This window comes from Peromyscus eremicus, chromosome 6, assembly GCF_949786415.1.
Source record: "Peromyscus eremicus chromosome 6, PerEre_H2_v1, whole genome shotgun sequence".
Classification (NCBI taxonomy): Eukaryota; Metazoa; Chordata; class Mammalia; order Rodentia; family Cricetidae; genus Peromyscus; species Peromyscus eremicus.
The window spans coordinates 37,260,171-37,268,927 of record NC_081421.1 but is presented as its reverse complement, the minus strand read 5'-3'; the positions used below and the strand labels follow the sequence as shown (position 1 = coordinate 37,268,927).

General features: G+C 37.9%; 1 pseudogene; it reads left to right on the top strand.

Annotated features, from left to right (window-relative positions):
• Nucleotides 1-7,242: 7,242 nt before the first annotated feature.
• Nucleotides 7,243-8,046, top strand: LOC131913708 (ATP synthase F(0) complex subunit B1, mitochondrial-like; annotated as a pseudogene).
• Nucleotides 8,047-8,757: the final 711 nt, after the last annotated feature.

Genomic DNA, 8,757 nt, shown 5'->3' with positions numbered 1-8,757 from the left:
AAAAAATTTATTCTATTTCCTACTCCCCAGGAGATCTATGTATCCCCCCAGTCCTTTCCTCAATACCTGACCTTTCTGGGATTATGGATTGTAGCTTGGTTATCATTTATTTAATGGCTAATATCCATATATGAGTCATATATAAGTTAATGCACACCAATATTCATCTTTTGGGTCTGGAATTTTTTTTCTAGTTTCATACACTCGCCTGAAAAAATTTATGACAATTTTTTTAAACAGCTGAGTAATACTCCACTGTGTAAATGTACCAAATTTTCTTAATTCATTCTTTTGTTGAAAGATATCTAGTTTGTTTCCAGTTTCTGGCTACTATGACTAGAGCAGCAATGAACATGGTTGAAAACATGTCTCTGTTGGTGGGATGAAATGCCCAAGAATAGTAGAGCTGGATTTTGGTTGTGAGCCTAGCCTTTAACGGCTGAGCTATCCCTCCAGCCCGTAGAGCTGGATTTTGAAGTAGATCGATCCCCAACTTTCTGGGGAGCCACTGTACTGAGTTCCATAGTGGCTTTACAAGTCATTGGTTGACCACTCCCATAAGTTTTACACCAACATTACCCCAGCACATCTTGGAGGCAGGACAGATTGTAGGTCTAAGGTCTTGTGGCTGGGTTGATGTCACAGTCCCACCATTGGAAGCCTTGCTCAGTTACCAAAGAGGGCCAGTTCAGGCTCCATATCCCCTATTACTAAGAGTCTTCGCTCAGGTCACATTTGTGGATTCCAGGGAGTTTCATCGCCCTAAGTTTCTACTTCGCGTCCCAATTCCAGCATCTCTCCCAGTACTCTCCCGCTCCACATTCCCCACCCACCCCATGTACCAGAATAATTTTGAGGGTGGACGGGAGACAGGTGGGGATTGGAATATGAGAGATCAAGATGTTTCTTTGAGGCTTTTGTAAATGAGATTCTTTTCCTGATTCCTTTCTCAGGGAATTTGTCACAGGTATGTAGGAAAGTTTCTTATTTGTGTATGTTAAATTTGTTTTTTTGCTACTTTGCTAAGAGTCTTTGTGAACTGCATGAGTTATCCACTCTGGGTGTTTTCTGATGAGGTCTTTAAAATCTTTTGTATATAGAGTCATTCATATGCAGAAATATTTTGACTTCTTCCTTTTCAGTTTGAATCCCTTTCATTTTCTCTTGTCTATTGCTTTAGTTAAAACTTCAAATACTATCTTGAATCTGAGTAGAGAAAATACATACTATTGTTTTCTTCCTGATAGTAGTGAGAATCCAAGTTTTTCTTCATGTTTTAAAACACAGGCTACAGGTTTGCCATATATAACTTTTATTATGATGAAATATGTTTCCTCTGTCCACGATCTCTACAGGGCTTTGATCATGACAGGATGTCAGATTTAATCAAAGATTGTTTCCATGTGTATTACAATGATTATGTGGCTTCAGTCATTGAAACCATTTATGTGATGAACTATATTTACTGATTTACATATGTTGAATAATCCTTACGTTCTGGAATGAAGACAACTTGATAAAGACAAATGATTTTTTTTGTTTCGTTTCATTTAATTTACAAGCAGTTTATTTATTATTATTATCGCATCTGTGTTAATCCATGAAATTGGGCTACAATTTTCTCTTAATGTTTTGTTTTGGCATAGGGTTAATACTGGCTTTATGAAAATTTTTGAAAATGACCTGTGGTGATATTTTATTTGTGCTTTAATAAATAAAGCTTGCTTGGAGATCAGAGGGAAAAGCAGCCATTATAAATAAACAAAGAAGTCAGGCAACAGTAGCACAAGCCCTTAATCCTATCACTTGACAGGCAGGGATCTGTTTGGATCTCTGTGAGTTCAAGGCCAGGAAACAGCCAGGTGTGGTGGCACATGCCTTAAATTCCAACACTAGTTAACCATGGAGGTCTGGAGGTCTGTACAGACAGACAGAAAGTGACAGAGCTGGGCAGGAAGAGGAAGTGATGTAGCAGGACAGAGAGAACAAATCAGAGGGTAGAGCAGCAAGGTATATAGCTGTGGGTAGACAGGAAGTAAACTGCGTTTGGAAGCTGCCAAGTTGGTCAGGTAAGGTTAGCTGTGGTTTTCCCTGTTTTCCTGATCTCTCTAAGGCTTTTACCCCATATCAGGCTCCATGTTTTTTATTTAATAAGACCATTTAGAAATTCATCTACAATGACCTTTCTCTATTTTACAGAATAATTTGAGAAGTATTCATGTTAATTCTTCTTGCACAGCTGGTAGAATTTGCAGTGAATCCATGTGGACTCCGGCTGTTTTTAGTTGGAAGTTCTTTTTTAATTATTGCTTTAATTTTATTATATTTGTTTGAATTATTTATCTCATCTTTTTAAAGATGGTGGTGAAGTATTGAAGTCACCCACTACTACTGTGTTAGAGTTAATATGTGACTTCATAACTGGAAATACTTTTTTTATGAAATGTGCCTGCTTATGTCAGATATGTATATGTTTCAAATTATAATGTGTTCTTTATGGATTGTTCCCTTGATTAGAATTAAATGACACTTGATTTAAATTGAAGTCTATTTTGTCTGATATTAGAATAGTGATGCTTGTTTCTTTTTTTCATTTGCTTTGAATTCTTTTCTCCATCCTTCCTAAGATACTTTCTCTTTGATGGGAATGTGTGTTTCTTGAAGGCAGGGGGAACAAGGATTCGGTTTTCTAATCCAATCTGCTAGTCTGTGTCTTTTGATAGAGGAATTGAGACTATTGAGTATTGTTATTGAAAGATGTATTGATTTCTGTCTTTTTGTTAATTTTGTGGTCTCTTGCATTTCATATTTTTCTTTCTTAAACACTTGAATTAGCATCATTCAAATTTTCCCTGTAGCCTCTTTGATGTGCTATCTTTCTCTTCAACCTAAAGCGTTCCTTGTAGTAACTAACCTCTTCAGGCCTGTGGCTTGGCCATGATCAATTCCACTGAGCTTTTAAAAAAATTACTCAAAGCATTTCTTGCTCCTTCAATCATAATTCTGTTGGTTAACAGTCTTGTTTGACAGTGTGATCTTTCAGAACTCAATATGTATCTTTCCAAGTACTTCTGACTTTTCTTGTTTCTACAGAAAAATCAGCTGCTATTCTGAAGGGCTAGCCTTTGTATAGTGTGTGGTCCTCCTTTCTTGCACCTTTTTCCTCCTGTATATAGAGTTTTGACTATGATATGACATGTGGAGCAGCTTTTCTGGCCATATTTGTTTGCTTGCTTGTTTGAGACAGTTTCTCTGTGTAACAACTCTAGCTGTTCTGGAAATCACTCTGTAGACCAAGCTGGTCTTGAACTCACAGAGATCCACCTGCCTCAGCCTCCTGTGTGCTGGGAGTAAAGACTAAAGGTGTGTACCACCAATGCCCAGCTCTTTGTGTGCTTTTTATATGTGAATAGATATCACTTTCCCTAAATCATGGAAGTTTTCTTCTATGAAATCATTGAAAATAATTTCTATGCTGTTTGCATATAATTATTTTTCATTTTATTCTCATAATTTGTAATTGTCTCTTTTCATGACATCCTAAAGATCTTGTGTGTTCTACTTATTCATTTTTTTCATGTTTTATTTTATATTTTTTCATTTATTGGTTTTTTGAGACAGAGTTTCATATAGTCTAGGCTGACCTTAAACTCACTATATAGCTGAAGATTACCCTGAACTTCTGATCCTCTTGCCTGAGCAGTTACTTACAGGCTAATGCCACCCATATTCTTAGGTGCCGGTGAAACTTGGAGTTTCATACATGCTAGGCAGGCACTCTATTAACTGAGAGACATCTCCAGCTTCTGCATACATTAAACACACACACACACACACACACACACACACACACACACACACACACAGATTGTCACTAACTGATCTGATTCCTCAACCTTGTCTTCAAGCTCTGACAAGTTTGTCTTCTACAGTGTCTTCAATTCCCTTGGGAAAGCTTTCCACTGAATGTTTTATGACTAACTGAATTTTCATTTTCATCCTATTACACTTCCTTTTTTTTAGCACTTCTCTTTATTAAATTCTATTTTCATATCCTTAATTGACTACCTTACTTCATTCATCTGTTTGTATTCTCTTGGAACTCAATGAGTTCATTCACATCTTCTCTGATATCTTTCAACACATTTATAATTGTTCTTTTGATTAGTGTCTCTAGAGTTTCATTTAATGTTCTCCCCTGGGGACTTGCTGTGGAATTTGTAACTTTTGGAGGAGATATATGATATTACATTCTATATTTCTTGTGCTAGTATTTGCCCACATGAGTTTATCTGGGATTAGATTACTGGCTAAGTTATTTTTCTCTTCTTTTTCAATACAGGTCTCCTGTGGGAGCCCACAAAGGTTTCCTAGTGAGATCTGAGCTTGCTTTACCCAGAAGGGCTGCATAAAGCGATGGATTAATCATGTGCATGGTTACCAGGTGTTTGGAAGGGTCTGCACTTGGCTGTGCTAGGGGGAGGTCTTTTGCACCACCCTTTGGCATTTCTATAAATAGCCCTTTAGAAGAGCCAGAAGGGGCCAGTAGATAAGGATCCAGGCCCTCCTGAGGCTATTCTGTGTTTCCATCTGTCTCTCTCCCCTCTATATTTTTATCTAAATATTTCTTACTTCTCCCTACTCAAGAGTACTCTGGGGAAAAGTGGGGGCAGGTCTCCCCATAGTTTCTTTTCTTCTTTCAGTGGAGTTGTTTGCAATGTTAGAGATACTAGATACGTGGGGTGCAGTAGGATTGAGATGATGCTTTCTTCTTTTATACTGATGTTCAGAACACCAGGCTGTAGTCCAGATCTCCCCTGAGAGTCGAGAGTCATCTGCTATAGCCATGAAATGGAGTAGTCGTTTAATACAACTCAGCTACTCCTTAAGGACCAATTGTTTTCAGGAGTAAAAGAATACTGATAGTACTGTGAGCAATAGTCCATTGGTTATTGCAGGGTATGAGTGTAGAAATTATGGAAAGAGAAACAAGAAATGGGATTATTGATTATTTCATTGCTAGGTAGGAAGTCAAGCAGATGGTGTACATAGAAGTGGGAATGGTAGAGGCAACAACAAACAGAATAGGCTGTACGAAGTTTGGGTGATGGTAAACTAGAAAAAAAGGAGTAGCATTATGCATTCAGATAAAGCAGAAGAGTTCAATCACTCTGGAGGCTGAGTAACAGAGTTCCTGTATACCAGGGAAGCCTATGTTATTTGAAAAAAGTAAAAGAAAGAGTAAAGAGGAAGAGAAAGGGTGAAAAGCTTCGGACACCCTGCTCTACTGATCTTGGATAGACTATAGACAAGAAATAGCTACAAAAGGCAATGAGCAATAGAGGGCTGGGTGGGGATTAGCTTCCGGTGGGAGTCTTGGCCTCACAGGATGATCTGTGGTGGGGTCAGTTTTAAGTCTCAGTGCCTTTCCTGACTTCCCAGGGTGACTGAAGATCAGGTGAAAGTCAGGTCCAGTCTCAATGTCCTTCTTAACCACAGAGTGTGGCCAGTGGTAGGGTTCTAAATCTCTTAACACTCCCTGAATATTTATGTGCTTCTGGGGAATCAAAATTCCAATTTTTTTTTTTTTTTTGGTTTTTCGAGACAGAGTTTCTCTGTGAAGCTTTGTGCCTTTCCTGGGACTCACTTGGTAGCCCAGGCTGGCCTCGAACTCACAGAGATCCTCCTGGCTCTGCCTCCTGAGTGCTGGGATTAAAGGCGTGTGCCACCACCGCCCGGCCAAAATTCCAATTTTAATGTTTATAAAGCAAGCATTTTATCTATTGAGCTATCTCTCCCATCCAGAATTTTGATTTTTACTTAAAACAAGAATTCCAGGATGAGTGAGCACAAAGAAGGGTTGGAATTTATCAAGTGATAATATGTTTTATTTATGGTTTGTTTGGTTTTGTTTTTATGGTATTGTGGATTGAACCCAAGGTCTTGCTCATGCTGGGCAAATCACTGTGTGGCTTTTGAACTTAGATGGCTCAAAAGACATAATTCACAATCGTGATCGATATATAAACAAAGTTTAAGTAAAGAAGTATGAGCTGGTTTATGTATATTTCTCATCTTACAGAAATTCCTTTGGTGAATGAAAGTACAACATTCTTTATGATATATAGTGTTTAGGTTTACAGATGAGAATGGAGTGTAGATGAGGTTAAGTTCCATGCACTTCTGGCCCTAGGCCTGAGTGGTTAGCTGTTTTAACAGCTAATTTAATTTCTGTTTGAAATACCAGAATAAAGGAGTAGTGTCTGTATGAAGGCAATCTTTATAGTTGATTTCATCAGTTGTGTGCACATTCTTGAATCTCAGCCAGTGAGATCCAAGAGGAGAGGTCCCCTCTCTTCTCTATGGCCCTTAATTTTCATCTTTCTACCAGGCTTCATCAGAAGTTAAGGAAACGTTCCTGGATTCTGTGGCACATAATATGACAGGAAAGATGAGTCAGTGTTCCACAGCAAAGATGGTACAGAGTGTGATGTCATGTCACATTATGTCCCCTTTACTTCATTCAAGACTCTCTGCTCAATGTCACCTTTGAGAATACCTGCTCTCATGCCCCCAGTTACCATTCTTTCCTACTAACAAATCTTCACAAGTCATTTTACATGATTGAGTTTTTGTGAAAATTATTATAAGTGAATGTATCTAATTCTGGTGATCGAAAGTATCTTTTTGAGGTGGAAGGGTGAAGAGATAACTATCTGCATAAATAATTTAATGTGCTAATTTAAACTAGAAATAGGTACTCTAAATATGAACAAGGGATGACAGTAACAAGAAAACACATCACCATCACAGATAATTAAGACTACAAGTTAAAATTAAGAAGGGCTTTTAGTTTTCATCATTAAAATAACTGTTTTGATACAATGTTTTGGATCCCTTCTCAACATTAAGTAAAGCCTTGTTTTATCATTAAAAAAATCAAAATTTAAAGAACTGGCTTACTTAAATGGAAAAATGTTCTAAGAAGAAAAGATTAGATGAATTCAAAGTAAAAAGAAGCAAAAGAATAACAAAAAGATTTTTTATAAAAGCAAGGTTTACTAAAGACTTTTTAAAAAGTGTTTACTAACAAGAAAATGAAAGGCAAAAATTCAAAAACTTGTAAATTCAAGGTATCATAATCTTACTTTAAGGTTGCTTTTTCATATTAATGAGTGAATTAAAAAATGCTCAATGAGATCTTGTTCCTGCCCCTGATAGTCTCAGGTTGGGGTCATAGGGATGCGAAGATCGCTGTGTGTTTGCAGACCAGGCTGTCCCGGGTGTTACTTTCTGCCCCGGGGTCTGAAAAATGCGGCTATCCTGGGACCAGGGGTATTGCAGGCAACAAAGGTCTTTCACACAGGACAGCTACGTCTTGCCCCTGTACCACCTCTTCCCGAATATGGAGGAAAAGTACGTCTTGGGCTGATCCCTGAAGAATATTTCCAGTTCCTTTACCCTAAAACTGGTGTAACAGGACCCTACATGCTTGGAACTGGGCTCAGCTTGTATTTCCTCTCCAAAGAAATGTATGTGATTACCCCAGAGACCTTCTCTACCATAACAGTAGTAGGGTTGATTGGCTAAGTGGTTAAGAAATATGGTGCTTCTATTGCAGAATTTCTTGATAAACTTAATGAGCAAAAAATTGCTCAACTGGAAGAAGTCAAGCAAGCAAGCATGAAACAGATCCAGGATGCAATTGACATGGAGAAGGCACAGCAGGCACTGGTTCAGAAGCTCCGTTACCTCTTTGATGTTCAGAGGAATAATATTGCCTTGGCCTTGGAAGTCACCTACCGGGAACGGCTATATAGAGCATATAAGGAGGTAAAGAAGCGCCTGGACTGCCATATTTCTGTACAGGACATGCTGCATCACAAGGAAGAAGAGCACATGATAAACTGGGTGGAGAAGAATGTGGTGGAGAGCATTTCTGCACAGCAGGAAAAGGAGACCATTGCCAAGTGCATTGCGGATCTAAAGCTGCTTGCAAAGAAGGCTCAAGTGTGGTGGTTACATGAATGTATCTATCTCAGTTGAGATGGCCAGAGAGAGTTAACTTAAATGGGAACTAGTCTATGTGAAGAACTCTTCCTGTATTGCTGTCTATTGAAATTACAGTGTACCTTTCCTGAGATGATCGAGATTGATTTAGTGACTTAACACTATTGGCCAGTCAGGTATTTCTGATCCTTGCTGTGTATCTGGAGTTGTCTGGTGATCACTTTGAATTAGAATTTGCAGCAACTTGCTGCCTGACAAAAATTACCAAGTTATAGTTTAAACTATAAGTTGTAACAAGTTATACCATCTTGCAATAAAATAACATTTGAAACAGAAAACAAAAAAAAATGCTCCATGAATAAGCAATGCTCTAAAATTTCTAGTTACTGAAAAGAACAGTATTCCTGGCCTTTTCTTTAATAAAAATGCTACAATTAGCAGGAAACAGCTCTAGGGTGTGGCAGCAGAGAACAATTATGTGCTGTAGGCCTAAAAGGCTAAAAAAAAGCATTGCGAACACATTTTCCTTGTAAAGAAATGAAAAATGTTTGAGGCAACACATGTTTAAATTGGTTTTCCATTAACAAATGTACACATTAAAAATATCAGTTTCCTCATGGTATATAAAATTTTTATTTTGTATGCCTCAGTTGATGACAAATTTCATTAAAAAAAACTTCTGCAGTAATATTTCTTTTACTTTCTGAAACATGCTGCTGGTATATAGCCTCAAATTAACTCTTGTTA